Here is a 27480-nt window from a genome sequence, read left to right as displayed (position 1 = left end):
TGCAGCACGCAGACCAAGATAAATGGAAAACAAAAATAAAAAGGAATATGACTTGTGAAAGACATTTCTTACTCCTTAAATTTATGCTTAGACTGATATGACCATATTTACATGTGCAGATCTATATGCTCAGGTATACATTGATGAAGATGTCATGTTTTGTAAGTTAAAGTAACTCTCAGAAAATTATATCTGGAATTAACAGTTCAAGATTTAAGACAGTTGATTGTCATTCTTCAGTACACAAGTGCAAAGGAGAACAAAATGATTGTCACTCCAGTTCTGATGCAGCATAAAAAACACAATAAATATAAAGAGCACAATAAAACACATTAAATATAAAAGCAATCCTATAAAACACAATGCACAAGTAATTATTTGACTGTGGCCACAAATATATATACTAGTTATAATTAGCTAGAGACTGGTATCTAAATTAGGAGAAATGTCCACAGATTAATCAGCCCAAAGCCTAACAGAATCATACATTATAACCAATGTGCCAGATTCTTCCATCAAAGTTTCGCAGAATAAAAACAGAAAACATTGGAAAACAATCAACAAATAGGGAGCATCTTTCATGGGACATAGAACGGTACAGCACAGGAACAGGCCATTCAGCACACAATGTTGTGCCAAACCAGCTAAAAAGAAAATCAATAATATGCAAACACTAATCCCTACTACCTACAGAATGTCTATATTCCTCCATGTGCCTATCCAAATGTCTCTTAAAAAGTCTCTAATGTATTTACATCTACCACTATACCAGGCAGTGCATTCCAGGCATCCATGACTCTCTGAATAAAAAACTTACCCCTCACATCCTCCTTGAACCTACTCCCTCTCAATTTCAATGCATGCCTTCTGGTACTTGGGTGCTTCTACCCTGGGAAACAGATACTCTGTCTTCTCCATCTATGCTTCTCATAATCTTATAAACTTCTATCAAATCTCCCCTCAGCCTCCAGGGCTCCAGAGGAAACAACCTGAGTTTATCCAGCCTCTCATGATTACACAGGCCCTCTAAACCAGGCAGCATCCTGTAGACCTCTTCTGCCAATTTGCCACAGATCACCTTAATCTTCTGGATTAGCTTCCCATGAGTAATTTTGTCAAGTGTCGTACTAAAATCCACGTAGACAACATCCACTGCCCAACCTTCAGCAATCTCTCTCGTCACCTTATCAAAAAACTCAATCAAGTTGGTAAGGCATAACCTACCAAGCACAAAGCCATGTTAGCCATCCCTAATTAGGCCACAGATTTCCAATAGCCCACATATTCTATCCCGAAGAATTTTCTCCAGCAATTTTCCCACAACTTACTGTGACACTCACCAGTCTATAGTTCTCAGGATTTTCCCTTGTTTCCTTCTTAAGGAGAGATACAACATAAACCACTCACCAGTCCTCTGGGACCTTATCTATAGCTAGAGAGGACACAAAGGTACCAATCAAAGGCCCAGCAATTTCATTTCTTGCCTCCTTCAATAACCTGGAGTATATCCTATCAGGTCCTAGGGACTTAACCATCTTAACATTCATTAAGAAGCTCAACTCTTCCTCCTCCTCGATCTCTAAATGCCCCAAAGTATTTTTCTCCAGCACTGATCTCCTGGTCTTCCATATCCTTTTCCTTGGCAAATAGTTAAGCAAAGTATTCATTAAGTACTCACTCACATTTTCTGCATCCAAGCAAATATTCTCCCCTTTATCCTTGAGTGGTCCCACTCTCTCCCTAGTTATCCTCTTGCTCTTGGTGTACATATAGAATGCCTTGGGATTCACTTTAATTCTACTTGCCAAGGACTTTTCATGGCCCCTCCTGCCTTTCCCAATTCCCTCTTTCAGTTCTTTTCTGGCTTCTTTATACTCCTCGTGTGTTTCATTTGATCTTAACTTCCGAGGCTTTACATACTTTTCCTTTTCCTTCTTGACTAAATTCATCACCTCTCTGGACATCCAAAGTTCTCTTATTTTTCCATTCCCATCCTTCCTTCTAAGAGGAACATACCTTTCCTGTATTCTGTGCAATTAATCTTTAAAGACCTCCACATTTTTTATATGGACTTGCCACAGAAAAGGTGTTCCCAATTAATGCTCCTTAGTTCTTGCCTAATGCTCTCGTAATTTGCCCTACAGGACCATACCTATCCCTATCTATAGCTATCCCAAAAGTTAAGGAGTTGTGGTCACTGTTCCCTAACTGTTCACCCACTGATGGTCAGTCAGCTGGCCAAGCTCGTTACCCAACACCAGGTCCTTGCAGGGTCTTTGAAACTTTAACTCTACTTCTCTCTCCAGAGGTGTTACCTGTCCTGTCGACCTGAGTATCTCCTGAATTCATGGTTCACAATTGAGGGCCAGGAGAATTTAATCAATCACAATCTATAACCATGTGATGCAGTATATCCTTCATTCTGCCTTTATATCCATAGCAGGAGTTCAATGTGAAGTACAGACAGCATGCTGGGAGTAGCATCAAGAGCACCTGAAAGTGAAATACAAATCTGGCAGAGCTATAACATAGCCCTGTTTGATTGCTAAGTAGCAAATACAGAATGAAATAGGCAGAGCTAAGGACATTACTGAGGTAGAAGTGGGGGGGGGATGGTAAAGTTACTGAGAAGAAAATGGGAGTCATACAGTATCACTGAAGTACAGATAGACCGAAGGAAGGTTAAAATAAACAAAAGTCTTCTGCAGACATTAAATCACATTCACCTGTAAGTTTATTGGGCTACTTTTTTCCATAATGAATTTCCACATTCACATCTAAAATGGGAACTGCCTGTGTATACTTATCAAATAAGCAAGCAATATAGCACCACTGATAGGAGAATGTCTTTGTTACTTCAATAACTGTTAACCAATAGACCACAATCCTGACCAACAGACTATGATCTGTAAGGTTGGGCAGCGACACCTCCACCACAATTCGTGACACTGGTGCCTCACAAGACTGTATCCTTAGTCTCCTCCTTTACTCCCCTACACTCACAAATGTATTCCCATATTATGCTCCAACTTCATCTTCTACAAGTTTACAGATGGTATCACCACAGTAGACTGTATCTCAAATAACAATACGTCAGAGTACAGGAAGGAGATAGAGAGCCTAGTGACTTAATGTCACGACAACAATCTTTCCTTTTCTTTTTAAATCTTTTTATTAATTTTAAACAAACACAAATGAAACATGAATACAGAGAGCTTGAGAGTACATAATTAATAGGTTAAGGTATAAATACAAATAGATGATAATCCATATATAATAACCTCCCAAACTCATAGTAATTACGACAAATGGAGTAAATAAGAAACCCTCCCCCCAAAAAAAAGAAAAAAACCTAACCAACATGGGCCATTGCATTATGTTAAATATACATAGTAGCGTCAATAACTCCACACCTCCATCCAAATAATTAAGGATAATAAAAGTAACGTTTAGGAAAAGTCAGTTTAGCTCGTATGAAAATGTTGAATAAATGGTCTCCAAGTTTCTTCAAATTTAACTGAAGGGTCAAAGACAACACTTCTAATTTTTTCTAAACACAAACAAGAAATAGTTTGAGAAAACCACTGAAATATAGTTGGAGGATTAATTTCTTTCCGGTTCAATAGGATAGATCTTCTAGCCATTAATGTAACAAATGCAATCATCTGCCGGGCTGAGGGGGATAAACAACTATTATCCACCATTGGTAAACCGAAAATTGCAGTAATAGGATGTGGTTGCAATTTGATATTCAGAACTGTTGAAATAGTACCGAAAATATCTTTCCAATAATTTTGCAAACAAGGGCAAGACCAAAACATGTGGGTCAATGAAGCGACTTCAGAATGACATCTGTCACAGGTTGGATTAACATAAGAATAAAATCGAGCAAGTTTATCCTTAGACATGTGAGCCCTATGTAGAACCTTAAATTGTATTAGGGCATGTTTAACATAACATAAGAACATAAGAACATAAGAGATAGGAGCAGGAGTAGGCCAATCGGCCCCTCAAGCCTGCTCCGCCATTCAACAAGATCATGGTTGATCCAATCTTAACTCTAATTTTCACCGAATCCCACAAGGCAACAGTGCCAACCAACAGGGCACCATGCCGCCCATTTTATTTTATTATTCATCCCGTCCAAACCCATGTGATCACCCGGGGAAAAAAAACCGAGTTGCCAATTGAGGAGAAATAATCTGGAAAATTCCTCTCCGACCCATCCAGGCTATCGAAAACTGGTCCAGGAGATCACATGGCTGATCTAAACCTAGCCTCATGTCCACTTACCTGCTCGCTCACCGTATCCCCTAATGCCATTTTTATCCAGGAAAATGTCTATCTCCGTTTTGAATTTATTGAGTGTAGTAGCTTCCACAGCTCTTTGGGGCAGTAAATTCCACAGCCCCACTACCCTCTGAGTGAAGAAATTTCTCCGCATCTCAGTCCTGGAACGGTATCCCCTTATTTTAAGATTATGCCCCCTAGTCCTAGTTTCACCCATCATTGGGAACATTCTCCCCGCATCCACCAAATCAAGCCCTTTCACAATCTTATATGTTTCAATAAGATCGCCTCTCATTCTTCTGAACTCCAATGAGTAGAGTCCCAATCTACTCAACCTCTCATCATACATCAACCCACCCATCCCCGGAATTAACCTAGTGAACCTTCTCTGCACTGCCTTGAGAGCCAGTATGTCCTTTCTTAAATATGGACACCAGAACTGCACGCAGTACTCCAGGTGTGGTCTCACCAATACCCGGTACAACTGCAGTAAGACCTCCCTGTTCCCCCTAGCAATAAAAGCCAGCATTCCATTGGCCTTCTTGACCACCTGCTGCACTTGCATACTAACTTTTTGTGTTTCCTGCACCAGGACCCCCAGATCCCTTTGCACAGAAGCACTTTCCAGTTTCTCTCCATTTAGATAATAACTTGCTCTATTATTTTTCCTGCCAAAGTGCAAGACCTCACACTTGTCAGTATTATATTTCATCTGCCAAATGTCTGCCCAATCACTCAGCCTATCTATGTCCCCCTGCAGGGTTTCAATGTCCTCCGCACTCATTACACTCCCTCCCATCTTTGTGTCATCAGCAAACTTCAATACGTTGCACTTAGTCCCTTTCTCCAAATCATTAATATAGATTGTAAAGAGTTGGGGTCCCAACACCGACCCCTGCGGAACACCACTAGTCACCAACTGCCAGTCTGAGAATAAACCATTTATCCCAACTCTCTGTTTTCTGTTAGAAAGCCAATCCTCCACCCATGCCAGAATATTATCCCCAATCCCATGATTTTTTACTTTAAGTAATAATCTTTGGTGTGGCACCTTGTCAAATGCCTTTTGGAAGTCCAAATACACCACATCCACTGGTTCCCCTTTATCTACCCTATATGTTATGTCCTCAAAGAACTCCAACAAATTTGTCAAACATGACTTCCCTTTTGTAAAGCCATGCTGACTTTGTCCTATTAAGCTATGTTTATCCAAATGCCCTGTTACTGTTTCCTTAATTATCGATTCCAACATTTTGCCAACCACAGATGTTAGGCTAACTGGCCTATAATTCCCAGCCTTCTGTCTATTGCCCTTTTTAAATAAAGGAGTTACATTAGCATTTTTTCAATCTGCCGGGACCATTGCCGAGTCCAGCGAGTTTTGAAAAATTATCACTAATGCATCCACAATCCCGACCGCCACTTCCCTTAAGACCCTAGGATGCAAGCCATCCGGTCCAGGGGATTTATCCACCTTCAGTCCCATTAATTTATCAAGTACCATTTCCTTGGTGATTTGAATCTATTTTAGCACAAATAGAAGAAGAATTGATTAATTGTAAAATTTTCTCCCACTGCTCAGTGGGTATAAGACAGTGAAGTTCTTTTTCCTATTCCTTCTTAATTTTTTCTGATACTCCTGGCTGTATTTTCATGATCATATTGTAAATGATGACTACTAAACCCTTCTGGCAAGGATTCAGAGCTAAAAAAATTTCCGTAATGTCCATTGGACATAATTTCGGAAAAGACTGTAACATATTATTCAAGAAATTTCTAACTTGCAAGTATCTAAAAAAAATGAGTTTTAGGCAAATTATATTTATTGGATAACTATTCAAAGGACATAAAACTGTTATCTAAAAATAGATCACGAAAACATACTATACCTTTCGTTTTCTATAATACAAAGGCTTGATCCATAAAAGAGGGCTGAAAAAAGAGTTAGATATAATAGGGCTTGATAAGATAAACTTATTCAAGCCAAAGAATTTACAAAATTGAAACCACATTTGTAATGTATGTTTAACTATAGGATTAGTTATTTGTTTATTAAATTTAGATAAAGCAAAAGGAAGTGAAGATCCTAAAATAGAAAACAATGAGAAGACTTATACAGATTTACATTCCAAATTTACCCATTGTGGGCAAGGTGCTATAATCGATTCTTGTGTCCAAAATATTAAATATCGAATATTAACTGCCCAATAGTAAAATCTTAAAACCACTTTCCTTCTTAGACTTCTGTAAATACTTTTACTTAACTAGGATTTTTATTCTGCCACACATACGAGGATATTTTGGAGTCAATAATATAAAAAAAAGATTTAGGAATAAAAATTGGTGATGCTTGGAATAAATATAAAAATTTGGGTAATACTATCATTTTAATAGCATTAATTCGACCAACCAATGACAAAGATAATGGGGACCACCTGGTAACAAGTTGCTTGATTTGGTCAATTAAAGGTAAAAAATTAACTTTAAATAAATCCTTATGTTTCTTGGTAATTTTAATACCCAAATAAGTAAAATGATCTGTGACAACTTTAAATGGTAAGTATTTATAGATTGAAACTTGCATATTTAATGGAAATAGGTCACTCTTATTAAAATTCAGTTTGTAGCCAGAAAAGCTACTAAACTGAGCAAGGAAGGAAGGATGAAATAGCAGGAATAGATCTCTCAGGGTCAGATATGTACAGTAACAAATCATCAGCATATAATGATAACTTACAAGTCCCTTCCCTACGGGTAATACCAAAAATATTAGGTGATTCACGAATGGCAATGGCTAGAGGTTCCAAAGCAATGTCAAATAATAGAGGACTTAAAGGACAGCCTTGCCTCATACCACGGGATAACTGAAAAAAAAAGATCTCTGATTATTGGTAAGAACCGAAGCCAAAGGTTTATAATATATTAATTTAATCCATGATATAAATTTCAAGCTAAAATTAAAATTCTGCAACGTATTAAATAAATATGGCCATTCAACTCTGTCGAACGCTTTTTCAGCATCTAAGGAAATGACACATTCTGGTATTTTAGATGAAGGAGTATAAATTATATTAATTTTCTGATGTTAAAAGATGAATAATCTTTCCTGAAGATTTAAAAGATGAAAAGATGAACAATCTTTCCTGAAGAGCTTTTATTGACTTCAGGAAGAAAGGCAGAGCATAAGCTCCTGTTTACATCAACGGAGCTGAGGCTGAAAGAGTTCAGAGCTTCAAGGTCCTAGGAAATGCCTCTACTCCCTCAGGAAGCTAAAGAAATTTAGCACATCCCCTTTGACGCTCATCACTCTTTATCAATGTACAATAGAAAGCATGCTACCTGGATGCACCATTGCTTGGTGTAGAAACTGCTTTGTTTCTACTTGAGCGTTGAGGACACACCTCAGCACATCAATGGAAACCAACCTCCCCTGTGTGGATTCTATCTACACTTCTTGCTGCCTTGGTAAAGCAGCCAGCATAATCAAAGACCCCCACACTCTGGGGATTCTCTCTTCTCACCCCTCCCGTTGGGAAGAAGATACAGAAGTCTGAAAGCCAGTTCCACCAGACACAAGCACAGCTTCCATCCCTTTGTTATACAATTATTTAAAGATTCTCTACTATAGTAAGATAGACATTTCACCTCACAGTCTACCTCATTATGACTTTGCACTTATTGTTTACCTGCACTGCACTCTATAACCCTGGCACTTTATTGGACATTCTGTTTTTGTTTTTCTGATACTATTGCAATGTAGAGTTGTAGTGAATAGACCTGTACCAATGATATGCAAGAAAAAATTTTTCAATGTACATGTGATAATAATAAACCAATGTACCATAAAAGGTAGGGTAACTAAACTGTGACTTAAGAGGGACTCTATTGTTGTGTGAGTTAAGTTCTGACATTTAAGCTAATCAAATTCTTTGGTGCTATAACTTAGTCAGACACTTACCGGAGTCCAGGGCTGAATACCCTATAACCGCAGCAGATGGGCAAGGGTCAGAGGGATACAACATCAGGTGGTCACAGATGAAATTCTGGTGAACATACATGAATATTTCAGTAGAATACAAGCTGAGTTTGCATTAGATTTAAGTGTTAGCAATCTTGCAGTAATTTAATGAATGCCAATGACATCAGCAAAATGTAAGAAAATGAGTATTAAGGCAGAATGAGGTTATTTTATATTCACTGTTAAAATGGTAAACATCTGGGGGGGGGGAGCAGGGAGCTCACAAACAGCAAGTATCTTGCTTCACTAAGATCTGGTCTTCTTATCAGAGGAAAGATGTCCATGGTAAGAGGACGAAAGTTCACAGGGCTAATTTCTGGCATGGCAGAACAGACAAGATGATACAAAGTTGGGCCAACTAACCCTGTGTTCATTTGAGTATAGAAGAATGGAAGGGAATCTCAATGTTCGTGATGTCTGAAGGGTCCAGAGCCAGGGATCATGGCTCAAGGTAAGTTATTTACCAATTACTATTTTCAGGAGAAATGTCTTCACCTTAAGCATGGCAAACCTATTGAATACCACAGAAGAAAGTGAAGGCCAAGTTCCAAATTTCTCAATGTTAAAATGATCAAGAGAATTGGAAAGAAGGTAGGAATAGGACACTGAAGTGGATGATCAGTTATGAACTTGTTAAATGATGGAATAGGCTCAATGGGTGAAATGGCCAGCTCCTGCTTTCCTATTTTTCTGTGTAATCAACTGCAACAGGACACAAAGAGGCCAGCAGAATGAGCAGAAAAATGCTAGATGAAATTTAATACAAAGAAAGGCATTTGAATAGCCAAGGCATAGAGGGATATGGACTTAATGTGGCCAGAAAGGATTAGTGCAAATGGGTAAAGGGTTGTTTCAAAGGGCCAGTTTCTATGCAGTACAACACTAAATGTGACAAGATCCATAATGGCAATATGGAGAAGGAGAGGCAACAACCACATAATAGTATAATTTTAATGAGTTTGCAGAAATAGAGGAAACTAAATGATTGTTTAAGGTATGATTGTTGAGAGATAGCTAACAATTTAAATCATCACCTGCAAGTTTTCATCTGAATATCCACTTGGATCAAAATTATGGTCAGGTCAAGTCAGCAAAAAGGCATCTATTTCTGTTTTTAGTGAAAAAAGGCAAAACAATCAAAGCTAGTTTTGTTACTTCATAAAGTTCATATTAAACATTAAAATGGAGAATTTGTTAAGAATAATGTAAATGTAGTTGTAATTTTAGTTCCAAGGAGCAAAAACTCAGCAACTAACGAGCCAAATTTCTAAAAGAACTTAAGTGCAGCCATTATAAAGCAGGTGTTTAAATAGATTTCCATAAATTTTATTGGGTATCACAACACAAAATGAGAAAAAGAACTCAGCAAACATAGAACAAATACAGAAAATCTACAGCACAATACAGATCCTTCGGCCCACAATGCTGTGCCAAACATGTGCTCACTTTAGAAATTACCTAGGGTTACCCATAGCCCTCTATTTTTCTAAGCTCCACATACTTATCCAGGAGCCTTCTAAAAGACCCTATCCATATCCGCCTCCACCACAGTCACTGGCAGCCCATTCCACGCACTCACCGCTCCCTGTGTAAAAAAACTTACCCTTGACATCTCCTCTCAGGCAGCATCCATGGAGAGGAATAAACAGTTGACTTTTTAGGCTGAGACCCTTCATCAGGACTGGAAAGGAAGGGGGTAGAAACTAGAATAAGGTAGGGTGTGTGGAGGGCAAGGAGTACAAGCTGGCAAATAATGAGTGAGAGCAGGTGGGTTGGTGGGTTTGGGGAATGAAGAAAGAACTGTGAGGGGACAGGTGGAAGAGATAAAGGATTGGAGGAGGAATCTGGTAGGAAAGCACAATGGATCATAGAAGAAAGGGAAGAAGGAAGAGAACCAGAAGGTGGTGAGAAGGGCTGAGGAGGTAGCCTTTCATTTTGTCCCCTCACCTGCCCATCAGGTGAATGGAAAAAGAGAGAAGGAGGAGTGATGAGAAATTACTGGAGGTTGGAGAAATCAACGGTTCATGCTATCAGGTCGGAGGCTACTCAGGCAGAATACGAGGAGTTGGTCCTCCAGTCTGAGCTTGGCCTCACCTACCCATTTATTATGTGGATATCTTACCAATAAAAATGCATCTATAAAAATTGTGCCTCACTTGCAGCTGCAAAGGTCAAAACCTTTGGTCACATGAATAGAGGTTAAAGTTCTTCCTAATTCAATTTTTTTGTCTGCAAATCAGTTTTTAAGCATCGTTTTCTCTGTGCTGTTTACTTAGATTTAAATTGTTGAGCAACTACTTTCTTCACTATTTTAAATAAAATCAAAGGTAGAGTGTTTTTTAATTTTAAAAAATTGAATTAAAGGTGCATCTGCAAATTTGTCACAGCTGAATCTCCTATAGATCTTCTGTCTCCATGTTGAAAGTAAAAGTCTATAATTGATTACTCAGATGCTTAGTTGATAAAGTCTTGCTCTTCAGAAGTTCCTTGGAGTTGAGGATAATTTTCTTCCTCTCCAGTTGTGCATTTAGATATGGCCAATAAGACCAACAGGCAATCTTCAGTGTCATTATAGGCTGAACAGCAGGTATTTGATGGGGAGGTGGTGGGCTTCATCTGCTGTTTATTAGTGTTCTGGTTGTTCTAGAAAAGACTACAGGTTCTCAGTTTCATCCCAAATGTACCTTCAATTGAGGTCAGGAACTTACCTAACACACTGAGGATTTACATTTTTCCCCAAGAAGAATACTATTAAATCAGAGTAGTGAGCCCATTTCAGGAATATGATGTTGGGCAAGGAGAATACTTCCTTGTATACGAAGTGATGTGGCCAGGAGTAAAGCAAGCTGCAGAATGGTGACACTACCTTGCTTAACCTCAGGCTGGAGAGAGACTAAGTCCATTGACCATCTATCATCTAGAATCTTAGCCTGTTTGCTATGGTGCAGCAGATATAGAATAAACACAAATCTGCAACTACAGCCAAATTTGGGAAAGCTTCTTCACAGTCCCATTCAACTGATAAGAGCCAGAAGCCTTTGCAAGGTCAAGTAAAACCACATATAGTGCTTGATGCTATGGGGTTTGATGGGGAAAATATTTTACTGTCCTTATGTACCCAATGGGCAACCAAACTAAATGGAATTTCAAGCTGTTGTTCATTTTTTTTAAATGTTATTGACACCCTAAGTATAAAATTTGCAAACATCTCCCCCCTTAGTTATTGGTCAACTGCTGGATTGCCAACTTATATATATATCAGTGGCTCAATATTGGTAACTGAATTCAATTGGCAATTGGCTTCAAGGGTCAAAAGGTCACATTCCTCAGAACAGCTTAATTTTGATGTTTGCATTAGCTATTTTTGGATCTATGATTCTGCCTTCCAGTGACATATTTGATTAAGCATCACTCTGATGAGTTCACAGGTCTGAAAGCATTATCTGTCACATTATAACTGCCTATTTTATAAAATAATTAAAGCTGGTGTCAGTCAGCAAGAAATAACTTAGAATTTACCTAAAGCTCTTTTGCTTCCACTTTGTCTATAATTGTTTCATTTGCTGAACGCTGAAGCTTTTAGCATTATGTTTCATTTTTCAAAACAAAAGTAATGTGAGGTTACTTACAATGTTGTTTGTAAAAACCTGAGAGGAAACATTGTTCTTAAACTCATTAGCCTTTTGAAGCTACCTTCCTGTGGTGCAATTTTCCGTGATTTGACAACCTTTTGTTCTTAACCTTGCTTTGCATCTCCTTGGAGACACCATCTTTGGGAGGAACTTATGCCCATCTACAACAACCTATTAATTTTAAGCATTTCAATTCCATATAATCACACAATCATCTTCTCTGTGGTAATAAAACATCTCTATTTTACAAATCTCATCTTGTATTTTTACTCTGTCATGCAAGGCAGAATCCCAGCACCTCATTACCAAATCATATACTGTGTGGAGATTATGAACACACATTCCAACTAAGATCTTACATGGGTTCAGTATTACATCTGACAGAAACCAACATGGAAATAGACAACTTGCTTTAGAAATTGCTAGTTTATTAATTTTCAATATTGGCTGCACCAACTTCATTATTGTCTTCAATTTCCAGATGAACATCTTATGCTCCAAATCTCTCTGCTCTTTCACATACACCAGTAGCTCTCCCCCATATTACATCACATTATTTTTTACCTAAATAAATTACCTCATTTTTATTAAACTTTACTGTTGTTCTGGTTGTTTTTAAATTACATCAATAGCAGCCTCTCTTGGTTTACTTTATACAACTGCAATCATTTCCAAACTTGAACACAACCAACACGTTCCAGTCCTGTATAGAAGTTACTGATCTCAACAATTCTTTCACTATGTTACATTGTAAAATAACACTTTAAAACTGGGAACAATATTACCAAGATGATTCTAGTGGGCCCTAACCAAAACTTTATATCACAAAAATATATCTTATTTTAATCAATTATTTTACAAATAGATCTTCTGCACCCACTTGTATGGCTATCACATCACTATAATAACTGTGATCCTTAGAGAGATACAAATTAGAAGGTCCAAATCATTCTTTCTTTAGTGCATTACATGGCTTAAACACGTACATTTCAGATATAATAATTCAGTTACATAATGTATCTAACAGCACTTACAAGTAACAAGCCCTTTCGCTTAACCATCATCTGTAGTCCTGACTCTGGCACAAGTCTGGATGTCTGCATTCCCTTTACACTTTATATATAGATCATTAAAAAGTAATAAACAGCAGAAATCCAATCCCCCCTCCCCCAAATGGTGCAATATACCAGTTGGGAGGAATGTGGTTTCCAGGCATAGCTAACTCTTCTTCAATTACTTCCCACCTGCGAGCACCTAGTCAGTTCCAAGTCCATCAAAGCAGATTGTTATTAGAAATGAGGCTTTTATTTTGTGAAGCCTCCTAAGACATGTTCCTTCATATTTCTGAAAATCTAGATGGATAATAGCCATTGGTTTTACTTGGTCTTTTTTTTAAAATGATGCAATGACATGAGTAAGCCCTTTTGAAGACTTGTTGGGTATCCTTATTACATTCTTATCTTTTCAACTATTATTCCCAATCAATCCAAACACTATTGAAGTATATGAACTTAAACAAAATTATCAAATAAAACTTCCAATAATATTCATTACTGAGAAAACTGGTGTGAATGGTAAACAAAGTGAAATTCTGAGAATTCCACATACAACACACATCCGAGATGCTGACATGTGAATAAAACACAAATATGGTTAAGTTGAAAAAAAACTCTGAGAGAAGGCAAGAAGTGGGTGGTGTGAGTGTGGAACAAGATGCCAGCGGAAGTGGAGGATGCAAGTTAGATTGCAACGTTTAAGAGCAAATTGGATAAGTGCATGGATGGGAGGGGTATAAAGAGCTATGGTCCAGGTGTGGGTTGATGGGACTAGGCAGAATAACAGTTCAGCATGGACTAGGTGGGTTGGAGGGCTGAAGGGCCTGTTTCTAAGCTGTAGTACTTTATCCAAATTAGTTATGCTTTCAGATCATCGGGGTTAATGCTGATGAGAAGCAAATTGAAGTAGAGTGGCAGTGAGGAGACAGTTAAAAAAATCAATGTCACTCTACCATTTTAGAAATAGACCTTTTAGAGGGTTTTTTTATACCTAAAAGGAAAATATTACATACAGAAGTTATAAATAACAATTATAAATTTACAAAGGCAACACGAGTGAATCTGCAGATGCTGGAAATAAATAAAAGCACAAAATGCTGGCAGAACTCAGCAGGCCAGACAGCATCTATGGGAGGAGGTAGTGACGACGTTTCGGGCCGAAACACTCAACTGAGCAAGCAGTATCTAAGGAGAGAGAAACAGAACTAATATTTCAGTCCTGACGAAGGGTCTCGGCCTGAAACGTCGACAGTGCTTCTCCCAAAAGATGCTGCCTGGCCTGCTGTGTTCTACCAGCATTTTGTGTGTGTTGTTTGAATTTCCAGCATCTGCAGAATTCCTCATGTTTGCTCTAATATTTCAGGTTGAAGACTCTCTATCAGAACTAGAAAAGTGTGAAAGCAAGTTGGTTTAAGGGTGCAGGACAAATAGATAGGATGAAGTGGATATCTCTGACACTATACGGTCAAGGTTACCCAGGTGATCTTACACATTAACTAGTCATTCTAGTTAACAGATTAATTAGGGCAATGTAAAAAGGTGTAGCCATGGGAACTCCCATGAGCCCACACTGCACCTGTTTTGACCCTCTCCCTTATGAATGAATGTATTGATTGTGCTTTCTACACTCACACAGAACTTGAAAATCATAATTTTTGCTGACAATATCCATCAGCCCTCATTTACACATTTCATCTCTTACTCTTCTCTTCCCTTTTTTTTTTGGATTTGACTGTCCCACCTTCTATTGGCAAATATCCATTACATGTCTACAGACTCCCATATTTATAAAGTCTATTCTTGCTCCCACCCTGCTCTCTGTAAGGACTCCATTCATTCATATCTGCTCTGATGTCAAGACTTTCTACATGGATACCGCTTTTCCTTAACTGTGGCTTCTCTTCTACCTTGCTTGACAAAGCATTCAATCATATCTGTATATCCCATGCCCCTGCTTTCGCCCTTCAACTTCAGGGTAGAACAAGGATAGGATTCCTTTGGTTTTCACCTTTCACCACACCAGCCTTTACAATCAACAAATTATTCTTCACAGCTTCCACTGTTTTTATAGAGATTCTGCCAACTGACTCATTTTCCTCTCTCCTCCTCCTGTCATTATTCTGAGGGGATCAGTCCCCTTTGAATTCCTGGTCCACTCTGGCTCCACCAACCACTTATCTTTTCAGAACATTTTCTATGGAGATTCAACATCTGCCCTTGTACCTCAATCTGTCTCACCACTCAGGGATGCAAGTAATCCTTCAAAATGAAGCAGCAATTTACTGGAACTACTAATCTAGTATATTGAATTTAGTTCTCACAATGGTATCTCCTCTGCACTGCAAAAACCAAATGGGTGACCATTGTGAAGAACTCTTTTCAGTTCTGTCCAATTATCTGTCACTCAATTCCCCACCCTTTTCCCACTCTGGCGGATGTGTGTGTGGCCTCCAATACTGCTGCAATAAAGAAAGTAAACTTGAAAAACAGCACCTTATCTTCCATCTAAGCACAGTACAGCCTTCTGGACTAATAATCAAATCAACAATTTCAGATCTCTCTTGTTCAGGTTAAATCAGAATAGGCCAGCTCTATTGCAAGGTTATCCATCTGTAATATTCACTCAGTTTTTCTCTCTCCATAGTCACCGACTGATCTGCTAAGTATTTCCAACTCTTTTGGTTTCAGATTTATAAAAAAAAAACCCCGGCCTTAAGCCTAGGTAAAAGATTCCTTTATCCCTTCCATCCCCTCCAAGAATCTCTGCAATTTAACAAAGAACATAGAAATATACAGCACATTACAGGCCCTTCAGCCCACAAAGTTGTGCCGACCATGTAACCTACTCTAGAAACTGCCTGGAATTTCTCTATTGCATCACCCTCTATTTTTCTAAGCTCCATGTACTTATCTAAGACCCCATTGTATCTGCCTCTACCACCATTGCTGGCAGTGTATTCCATGCACCCACCATTCTCTTACCTCTGACATCCCCCTTGTACCACTTCCAAGCTCCTTAAAACGATACCCCTCGTGTTAGGCATTTCAGCCCTGGGGAAAAAAAAAGACTCTGGCTGTCCACACGATCAATGCCCCTCATCATCTTATACACCTCTATCAGGTCACCCCTCATCCTCTGTCGCTTCAAGGAGAAAAGGCCAAGTTCACTCAACCTATTCTCATAAGGCATGCTCTCCAATCCAGGCAGCATCCTTGTAAATCTCCTCAGCACTCTCTCAATAGTATCCACATTCTTCCTGTAGTGAGGTGACCAAAACTGAATATAGTACTCCAAGTGGGGCCTAACTAAAGTCTTATATAGCTGCAACATTACCTCACGACAATTGAACTCAATCCCATGGTTGATGAAGGCCAACACACCATACACCTTCTTATCAACACCGCCAACCTGCACAGCAGCTTTGGGTGTCCTATGGACACGGACCACAACATTTCATTGATCCTCCACACTGCCAAGAGCCTTACCATTAATGTTACATTCTGTCTTCAAATTTGACCTACCAAAATGAACCACTTCACACTTATCTGGCTTGAACTCCATCTGCCACTTCTCAGCCCAGTTCTGCATCCTATCGATGTCCTGCTGTAACCTCTGACAACCCTCCAGACTATCCACAACACCCAAATTTTGTGTCATCAGCAAACTTACTAACCCACCCTTCTACTTCCTCATCCAGGTCATTTATAAAAATCACAGGGGGGTCCCAGAACAGATCCCTGTGGAACACCACTGATCATCAGCCTCCATGCAGAATACCAACCATCCACAACCACTTACCCATGTGCAAGCCAATTCTGGATCCACAAAGCAAGGTCTGCTTGGATCCCCTGCCTCCTTACCTTCTACATGAGCCTCGTATGGGGAACGTTACTGAAATCCATATACACTACATTCACTGCTTTACCTTCATCCTCAAAGAATTCAATAAGGTTCATGAGGCACGACCTGCCCTTGACAAAGCCATGCTGACTATACCTAATCAGATTACGTCTCTTCAAATGCCCATAAATTCTGCCTCTCAGGATCTTCTCCTCCTACCTGATGGTATTAAAATCAATTTCTCAAACTTTTGATAATGCCCCCAACCCCCACTTCTCCATTTCCCATCCCATTTACCCTCTCACCTTATCTCCTTGCCCACACATTGCCTCCCTTTGGTGCTCCTCTCCCCTTTTTTTCTTTCTTCCAATGCCTTCTGTCTCTTTTACCACCACTTCCCAGCTCTTTACTTCATCCCTCCCCCTCCAGATCTCACCTATCACCCAGTGGTTCTCTCTCCTCTCCCTCACCTTTTAAATCTACTCCTCAGCTTTTTTCTCCAGTCCTGCTGAAGAGTTTCAGCCTGAAATGTCAACTGTGCTTTTTACCATAGATGCTGCCTCGCCTGCTGAGTTCTTCTGGCATTTTGTGTGTGTTGCTCACAATTGCCAAGGTCCTCTTCACTGGGAATATTGAAGCAAAGTATTCGTCAAGTACCTCCACTACCTCCTCCGGCTCCATGCACATTTCCAGTGTTGCTCCTGATTGGTCCTATCCTCACACAGCTCAGCCTCTTGCTCTTCACATAGTGGTAGAATGCCTTGGGGATATCCTCAATCCTGCTCGCCAAGCCTTCTCTTGGCCCCTTCTAGCTTTTCTAATTTCAGTCGAGCTCCTTCCTGACACCCTTGGAATTTTCTAGAACAGTACCTAGTTTCTTGAACTTTTTGTAAGCTTTTCTTTTCTTCTTAACTAGATTTTCTACATCCTTTGTACACCATGGCTCATTTACCCTACCATCCTTTCCCTGCCTCAATGGAACATGCCTATGCAGAACGCCCATGCAAATGTTCCCTGAACTATTTGCCACATTTCTGCTGCACATTTCCCTGAGAAAATCTGCTCTAATTTATGTTCCCAAGTTCCTGCCTAATAGCATCATAGTTCCCCCACCCCAATTAAATGATTTCCCAAATTGTCTGCTCCTATCCCTCTCCAGTGCTATGATAAATGAGATAGAGTTGTGATCACTGCCTCCAAAATGCTCTCCCCCCGAGAGATCTGACACTTGACCAGGATCATTTCCCAATACCAGTTCAAGTACAGCCTCTCATCTAATTGTCTTATTTACAAACATATTGCATCAGGAAACCTTCCTGAACATGCCTAACAAAGTCCACCCCATCTAAACCCCTTGCTCTAAGGAGATGCCAGTCAATATTATGAAAGTTAAAATCACCCATCACAACAACCCTATTATTATTGCACCGTTCCAGAATCTGCCTCCCTATCTGCTCCTTGATGTCTCTGTTACTATTCTGGGGGGGGGGGGGGAGGTCTATAAAAACACCCAGTACAGTCATTGACCCCTTCCTGTTTCTGATTGCCAACCACGACTCAGTAGACTATCATTCCATGACTTCCTCCTTTTCTGCAGCCATGATACAATCCTTGATTAGCAGTGCCACCTCCCCCCTATCTCTTTGCCTCCCTCCCTGTTCCTTTTGAAACATCTAAAGCCTGGCACACTCTGCAGCCATTCCAGCCCCTGAGACATCCAAGTCTCTGTAATGGTCATAACATCAAAGTTCCACATTTTGATCCACATTCTAAGTATATCCACCTTGCTCATGATATTCCTTGAATTAAAATCGACACATCTGAAACCATCTGGCTGAGTGTTTCTTTGCTCTATCATCTGCCTATCCTTCCTCACAAGCTGTCACTACTTGTGCGCCAACCCCCGCCACATCCTCTGCCTCTTCACTTCAGTTCCCACTTAGTTTAGCAAATCTAGTTTAAATTCTCCCCAAGAGCATTAGCAAACCTCCCTCCCAGGCTATTGGTTCCTCTCCAGTTCAGGTGCAACCCATCCCACTTTTACAGGTCACCCCTTCCCCAGAAAAGGTTCCAATGATATAAGAACTTAAAACCCTGCCCTCTGCACCATCTCCTCAGCCACTTGTTCATCTGTGCTATCTTCCTGTTCTGACCATCCCTAGCTCATGGCACCAGGAGTAATCCAGAGATTACCACCTTGGAGGTCCAGCTCTTCAGCCTCCTTCCTAACTCCCTAAACTTACTACACAGGACCTCTACCCCTCTCCTGCCTATGTCATTGGTACCAACATGTATCACACCCTAGCACCCAGGAGGCAACATATTATCCTGGCATCTCTTTTGCTGCCACAGAATCTTCTATCTGTCCCCCTAACTGTCAAGTCCCCTATGAATATTGCTCTGCCTGACTTCACCCTACCCTTCTAAGGCTCAGAGCTAACCACAGTGTTTTGGTCTGGCTGCTGCTGGTTGCCCAGATAGGTCATCCCCCTCAGCTGTATCCAAAGGGGTATACCTATTGCTGAGGGGAATGGTCAATAGGGGACCCTGCAATGACTTCCTTCTTCCCTTACCTCTCTCGGTGTTCACGCATCTAATTCCCGAATTCTGCACTCTAGGTCTAACCACCTGCTTAAAAGTTACATCTATCAATTGCTCTGCCTCCAGGGTGATCCCAAATTCATCCAACTCCAGCTCCTTAATGCGGTCTTTCATGAGATGGAGTTGTCTGCAATTCCCGCAGGCGTAGTCATCAGGGAGACCATCAAGTTCCATGAGTTCCCATATCCTACTGGAGGTGTATTCCACTGCCATATCTGCCATCCTGCCTGCACTGTACAATGGGCAACCAAGGCCAGATTTTCTAACCTGTGTCTTTGGCTTCAGCCTCTTCTCGTCAAAGCATGATGCGCCTACTCTCACCACTGGCCTACTCGCAACAATAGCAGCCCCACTTGCCCCTTCTGTACTTTTATTTAATTCGCAGTGTTCTCCTGATGCTGATCGGGCCTCTGGAATGTCTGAATGCTCGTGAAGCTCTCCTTTTATACAAGCTTGGCCGACCTGCAAGTAACCATTTTGATGTGCTCTGTTCCCGATGCTAATTAGGCTTCCAGAAGGTCCGAATGCCCATAAAGCTCTCCTTTTATACAAGCTTTGCCAACTTGCAAGTAACCTCTTCAAAGTGCTCTGATCCCAATGCTGATTGGGTTTCCGAAATAAATCTCACTTCTCAATTTCTGACAAGTTTGACCCTGAAATGTTAACTCTGTTTCTCCTTTCATGGATGCTGCCCAACCTGCTGAGCTTTTTCAGCATTTTCTAGTTATTAGTCATAAAAAGTACAGCACAGATAAGGCCCTTCAGCACCTCTAGTCCATGCTGAGCCATTTAAACTACCTCATCCCATAGACCTGCACTGGAACCATTGATGTACCGATCCAAACTTCTCTTAAACAATGAAATTGAGCTTGCATGCATTATTTGTGCTAGCAGCTGGTTCCACATTCTCACAACCCCGAGTGAAGAAGTTTCCCCTCATGCTTCCCTTAAAATGTTCGGCTTTCAAACCTTAACCGATGACCTCTAGTTGTAGTCCCACCCAACCTCAGTGTAAAAAGCCTGCTTGCACTGACCCTATCTATACCCCCTCATAATTTAGTATTCCTCTATCAAATCTCCCCGTGATTCTATACGTTCCAAGGAATAAAGTCCTAACTTATTCAATACTTCCTCATAACTCAGGTCCTCTATTCCTGGCAGCATCTTTGTAAATTTTCTCTGTACTCTTTCAACCTTATTTATACCTTTCTTGTAGGTAGGTGACCAAACTGCACACAAAACACCAATTTAGGCCTTGCCCATGTTGTATACAACTTCAACATAACATCCCATCACCTGTACTCAATAGAACCGTAGAACATTACAGCACAGAAACAGGTCTTTTGGCCCTTCTTGGCTGTGCCGAACCATTTTTCTGCCTAGTCCCACTGACCTGCACCTGGACCATATCCCTCTCATCCACGTACCTGTCCAAGTTTTTCTTAAATGTTAAAAGTGAGCCTATATTCATCACTTCAACTGGCAGCTCATTCCACACTCCCACCACTCTCTGTGTGAAGAAGCTCCCCCTAATGTTCCCTTTAAACTTTTCCCTTTTCACCCTTAACCCATGTCCTCTGGTTTTTTTTCTCCCCTAGCCTCAGTGGAAAAAGCCTGCTTGCATTCACTCTATCTATACCCATCATAACCTAATACACCTCTATCAAATCTCCCCTCATTCTTCTACAGTCCAGGGAATAAAGTCCTAACCTATTCAACCTTTCTCTGTAACTCAGTTTCTCAAATCTCAGCAACATCCTTGTAAACCTTCAACCTTGTAAACCATCCTTGTACTCTTTCAACCTTATTAATATCCTTCCTGTAATTAGGTGACCAAACCTGCACACAATACTCCAAATTCAGCCTCACCAATGTTTTATACAACCTCACCAACTCTTATACTCAATACTTTGATTTATAAAGGCCAAAGTGCCAAAAGCTCTCTACGACCCTATCTACCTGTGACACCACTTTTAGGAAATTATGTATCTCTATTCCCAGATCCCTCTGTTCTACTGCACTCCTCAGTGTCCTACCATTTACTTTGCTTGTCCTACCTTGGTTTGTCCTTCTAAAGTGCAATACCTCACACCTGTCTGTATTAATCTCCATCTGCCATTTGTCAGCCAATTTTTCCAGCTGGTCCAAATCCCTTTGCAAACTTTGAAAACCTTCCTCACAGTCCACTACACCTCCAATCTTTGTATCATCAGCAAATTTGCTGATCCAATTGACCACATTATCATCCAGATCATTGATATAGATGACAAATAACAATGGACCCAGCACTGATCCCTGTGGCACACCACTAGTCACAGCCAATGTCTAATCCAATTTACTACCTCATCATGTATACCTAGTGACTGAATCTTCTTAACTAACCTCCCATGCGGGACCTTGTCAAAGGCCTTACTGAAGTCCATGTAGACAACATCCACTGCCTTTCCTTCATCCAATTTCCTGGTAAACTCCTCAAAAAACTCTAATAGATTGGTTAAACATGACCTACCACGCACAAAGCAATGTTGACTCTCCCTAATAAGTCCCTGTCTATCCAAATACTTGTAGATCCTATCTCTTAGTACTCCTTCCAATAATTTACCAACTACTGACATCAAACTTACCGGCCTATAATTTCCCAGATTACTTTTAGAGCCTTTTTTAAACAACAGAACAACATAAGCTGTCCTCCAATCCTCCGACACCTCACCCATGGATACTGACATTTTAAATATATCTGCCAGGGCCCCTGCAATTTCAACACTAGTCTCCTTCAAGGTCCGAGGGAATACTCTGTCAGGTCCTGGGAATTTATCTGCTCTGATTTGCCTCAAGACAGCAAGCACCTCCTCCTCTTTAATCTGTACAGGTTCCATGACCTCACTACTTGTTTGCCATAGACTCCTTGCCAGTTTCCTTAGTAAATACAGATGCAAAAAACCCATTTAAGATCTCTCCCATTTCTTTTGGTTCCATACATAGCCGACCACTCTGATCTTCAAGAGGACCAATTTTATCCCTTACTATCCTTTTGCTCTTAATATACCTGTAGAAGCTCTTAGGATTATCCTTCACCTTGATTGCCAAAACAACCTCATGTCTTCTTTTAGCCCTCCTGATTTCTTTCTTAAGTATTTTCTTGCACTTTTTATACTCAAGCACCTTATTTGCTCCCTGTTGCCTATACCTGTCATACATCTCTCTCTTCTTCATCATCAGTTCCAATATCCCTTGAGAACCAAGGTTCCTTATTCTTATTCACTTTTTCTTTAATCCTGACAGGAATATACAAACTCTGCACTCTCAAAATTTCTCCTTTGAGGGCCTCCCACTTACCAATCACATCTTTGCAAGATGTCCCAATCCACACTTTTTAGATCCTTTCTCATTTCTTCAAATTTGGCCTTTTCCCAGTTTAGTACCTCAACCTGAGGACCACATCTATCTTTATCCATGACCAAGTTGAAACTAATGGCTTTATGATCACTAGACCCAAAGTGTTCCCCTACACACACTTCTGTCACTTGTCCTAACTCGTTTCCTAATAGATCCAATATTGCATCCTCTCTAGTCGGTACCTCTATATATTGATTTAGAAAACTTTCCTGAACACATTTTATAAACTCTAACCAATCTAGACCTTTAACAATATGGGAGTCCCCATCAATATGTGGAAAATAAAAATCCCCTACTATCATAACCTTATGTTTCCTGCAGTTGTCTGCTATTTCACTGCAGATTTGCTCAACCAATTCTCGCTGACTATTGGGTGGTCTATAATACAACCCCATTAATGTGGTCATACCTTTCCTGTTTCTCAGCTCCAGTCATATGGCCTCGGTAGACAAACCCTCTAATCTGTCCTGCCTGAGCACTGCTGTAACATTTTCCCTGACTAGTGATGCCACACCGCCACTCTTCATCCCTCTGCCTCTATCACTTCTAAAACATCGGAACCCTGGAACATTAAGCTGCCAGTCCTGCCCCTCCTGTAGCCAAGTTTCACTAATGGCTATAATGTCATAATTCCATGAGTCAATCCACACCCTCAGTTCATATGCCTTCCCCACAATACTCCTCACATTGAAATAGACACACCTCAGAAGATTATTACCACCACACACAACCCTTCTATTTCAGACTTTGCATGAACTTTTAACATCATTTATTTTCACCCCTGCTCCACTATCTGCTCTGGCACTCTGGTTCCCAACCCCCTGCAAATCTAGTTTAAACCCTCCCCAATAGCACTAGCAAATTTCCCTGCAAGGATATTGATCCCCCTGTAGTTCAGGTGTAACCCGTCTCTCTTGTACAGGTCCCACCTGCTCCAGAAGAGGTCCCAATGATCCAAAAATCTGAAACCCTGCCCCCTACACCAGTTTCTCAGCCAGGTGTTCATCCTCCAGAGCATCCTACACTTACCCTCACTGGCATGCAGCACAGGTAGCAATCCTGAGAGTACTACCCCTGAGGTCCTGCTTTTTAACTTCCTACTAAGCTCTCTATACTCATTCTTTAGGACCTCCTCACACTTTCTTCCTACGTCATTGGTCCCAATGTGTACCATGACATCTGGCTGTTCACCCTCCCATTTCAGAATGCTGCGCATGTGATCAGAGACATCCCTGACCCTGGCACCCAGGAGGCAACAAACCATCCGGGAGTCTCTGTCATGACCACAGAACCTCCTGTCTGTACCTCTAACTATCGAGTCCCCTATCACTACCGCTCTCCTCTTCTTCCTCCCTTCTGCACTGCAGAACCACACTCAGTGCCAGAGACCTGGCTGCCGCAGCTTGTCCCAGGTAAGTCAGCCCCCCCAGCAGCATCCAAATCGGTATACTCGTTGTTGAGGGGAATGGCCACAGGGGAAACCTACTCTGCCTGCCCTTTCCCCTTCCCTTGCCTGACGGTAACCCAATTACCTGTACCCTGCTCCTTTGGTGTAGCTACCTCCCTGAAACTATTATCTATAAACTCCTCATTCTCCCTAATGACCCGGAGGTCATCCACCTGCTGCCCCAGTCCCCTAACACGGTTTGTTAGGAGCTGCAGCTGGATGCACTTCTTGCAGGTGTCATTGTCAGGGACACCAGAGGTCTCCCTGACTCCCCACATCCTGCAAGAGGAGCATTCCAACATCCTACCTGGCATTCTCTAAACTTATGAGCTAAAAAAAGAAATTGAATGAGGAAAAAAAACACAACAACAACTTACCGGAATCTACCATCGCCGCTTCGCCAGACGAAACTTCTTTTATAGTGCGCTAGCTGACCGGCTGTCTTCGGTTCCTCCGCTCCCAATTGGTTGGCCATTTAAAAAACTGAAAAAGCCCGTGAATCCTCCCCTTCTCAAGCTCTGACGCCCGACTTTTATTTATGAAGGCCATTGTGCCAAAAGCTTTCTTTGCAATCCTATGCTGCCACTTTCAATGACTTATGGACCTGTATTTCCAGATCCCTTTGTTCTACAGCACTCTTCACTGCCCTACCGTTTGGTGCGTAAGACCTATCCTGGTTGGTCCTACACCTTGTGCTAGACAACATTAAATTCCATTCAATTCATTTTTCCATCTGCAAGCTTATACTCTTCCCCACTGTCCACTACACCCACAATCTTGGTGTCATTCGCAAATTTGCTGATCCAATTAACCATATTATAATCCAGATTATTGATATAGATGACAAACAGCGACGGACCCAGCACTGATCCCTGCAGCACTCCAGCGAGGCCAATGGCTAATCCAATTTACTACCTCATCTTGAATGCTAAGTGACTGAACTCCCATGTGGGACCATGTCAAGCACATACAAGCTTTGTACTCTCAAAATCTCACTTTTGAAGGCCTCCCACTTACCAAGTACACCTTTGGCAGAAAACAGTTCATCTTCATTCATACTTGGCCAGATCTTTTCTGATACCATCAAAATTGGCCTTTCTCAAATTTAGAATCTTAACCCATGGACCAGACCTATCTTTTTCCACATTTACTTTTAAAGTAATGGCATTATTGGCACTAGATACAAAGTGTTCCCCTACACAAACTTCTGTTATCGACTCTGTCTAATTCCATAATAGCAGATCAAGTATCACACTCCCTCATTGGGACTTCTATGCACTGATTAAAGAAACTTTCCTGAACATATTTGACAAACTCTATCTCATCTCACCCTTTTACAGTTTGGGAATCCCAGTCAAAATGTGGAAAATTAAAAATTACCTACTATAACAACCTTGTTTCTTGCAGGAGTCTGTGATCTCTCTACAAATTTGTTCCTCTAAATCCCATGGACTGTTGGTTGGTCTGTAATATAGCCCTATTAATGTGGTCATACCTTTCTTTTTCCTCTGTTCCACCCATAATGCCTCACGAGACAAGTTGTCCAGTTTGTCCTAACTAAGCACTGCCATGACATTTTCTCTGGCTAGCAATGCTATCCCTCCACTCCGTCCCATCTAAAACAGTACCCTGGAAAAATGAGCTGCCAGTTCTGCTCCACCTGCAACCAAGTCTCACCAATGGCTACAATATCATAATTTCATGTATTGATCTGCCTTTCCTACAATATTTCTTGCATTGAAATAAATGCAGCTCAGGATATTTGTTGCACCATGCTCAGCCTTTTGATTCATGATTTTGTCTGAGCTCTTAATAACATGTTTCCACACCACTCTACTAGCTGTTCTGGCACCCTGGTTCCCACCCTCTGCAACTCTAGTTTAAACCTACTGTGCAGCACTAGCAAACTTTCCAGTTACAATATTAGCCCCCTACTGTTCAGGTGCAAATTATCTCTTTGGTACAGGTCCCACCTAACCTGGAAGAGAGCCCAATGGTCCAAAAATCTGGCGCCCTCCCTCAAACACCAACTCCTCAACCATGTGTTAAACTGTACAATCTCGACTGCATTGGCGCTGCCTCTTGCACGCGTGCTGAGCTCGTCGATTTCATTAACTTTGCTTCCAACTTACACCCTGCTCTCAAATTTACCTGGTCCATTTCCGACACCTCCCTCCCCTTTCTTGATCTTTCTGTCTCCATCTCTGGAGATGGCCTATCTACTGATATCTACTATAAACCTACAGACTCTCACAGCTACCTGGACTATTCCTCTTCCCACCCTGTCTCTTGCAAAAAGGCTATCCCCTTCTCACAATTCCTCTGTCTCCACCGCATCTGCTCTCAAGATGAGGCTTTTCTTTCCAGGACGAAGGTGATGTCTTCCTTTTTTAAGCAAAGGGGCTTCCCTTCGTCCACCATCAACTCTGCTCTCAAATGCATCTCTCCCATTTCCCGCACATCTGCCCTCACCCCATCCACCCGCCACCCCACTCGGGATAGGGTTCCCCTTGTCCTTACCTACCACCCCACCAGCCTCCAGGTCCAACATATAATTCTCCGTAACTTCCACTACCTCCAACGGGATCCCACTACCTAACACATTTTTCCCTCCCCCCTCTTTCTGCTTTTCGCAGGGATCGCTCCCTATGCGACTCCCTTGTCCACTCGTCCCCCCCATCCCTTCCCACCGATCTCCCTCCTGGCACTTATCCTTGTAAACGGAACAAGTGCTACACCTGCCCTTACACTTCCTCCCTCACCACCATTCAGGACCCCAGACAGTCCTTCCAGGTGAGGCGACACTTCACCTGTGAGTCATCTGGTGCTCTTGGTGTGGCCTTTTATATATTGGTGAGACCCGAAGCAGACTGGGAGACCTTCGCTGAACACCTATGCTCGGTCCGCCATAGAAAGCAGGATCTCCCAGTGGCCACACATTTTAATTCCACATCCCATTCCCATTCTGATATGTCTATCCATGACCTCCTCTACTGTCAAGATGAAGCCACACTCAGGTTGGATGAACAACACCTTATATACCGGCTGGGTAGTCTCCAACCTGATGGCATGAACATTGACTTCTCTAACTTCCGTTAATGCCCCTCCTCCCCTTCTTACCCCATCCCTGACATATTTAGTTGTTTGTTTTTTTTCTCTCTCTCTCTGCCCATCACCCTGCCTGTTCTCCATCTCCCTCT

The 27480-nt window shown here is 41.2% G+C and overlaps 1 long non-coding RNA gene across 1 annotated transcript in view; it reads right to left on the bottom strand.

The window, feature by feature from the left end:
• Positions 1-8332, bottom strand: part of LOC140733399 (uncharacterized) — a 53015-nt gene extending 44683 nt beyond the window's left edge. Inside the window, exon 1 of the long non-coding RNA XR_012100277.1 lies at positions 8249-8332. This is a non-coding gene — a long non-coding RNA (uncharacterized lncRNA). The remainder of the gene's footprint in view (positions 1-8248) is intronic.
• Positions 8333-27480: the final 19148 nt, after the last annotated feature.

The sequence above is a fragment of the Hemitrygon akajei genome, chromosome 9 (genome assembly GCF_048418815.1).
Source record: "Hemitrygon akajei chromosome 9, sHemAka1.3, whole genome shotgun sequence".
NCBI lineage: Eukaryota > Metazoa > Chordata > Chondrichthyes > Myliobatiformes > Dasyatidae > Hemitrygon > Hemitrygon akajei.
Note: the sequence above shows the minus strand (reverse complement) of the source record. Positions and strands in the feature narration are given on the sequence as shown.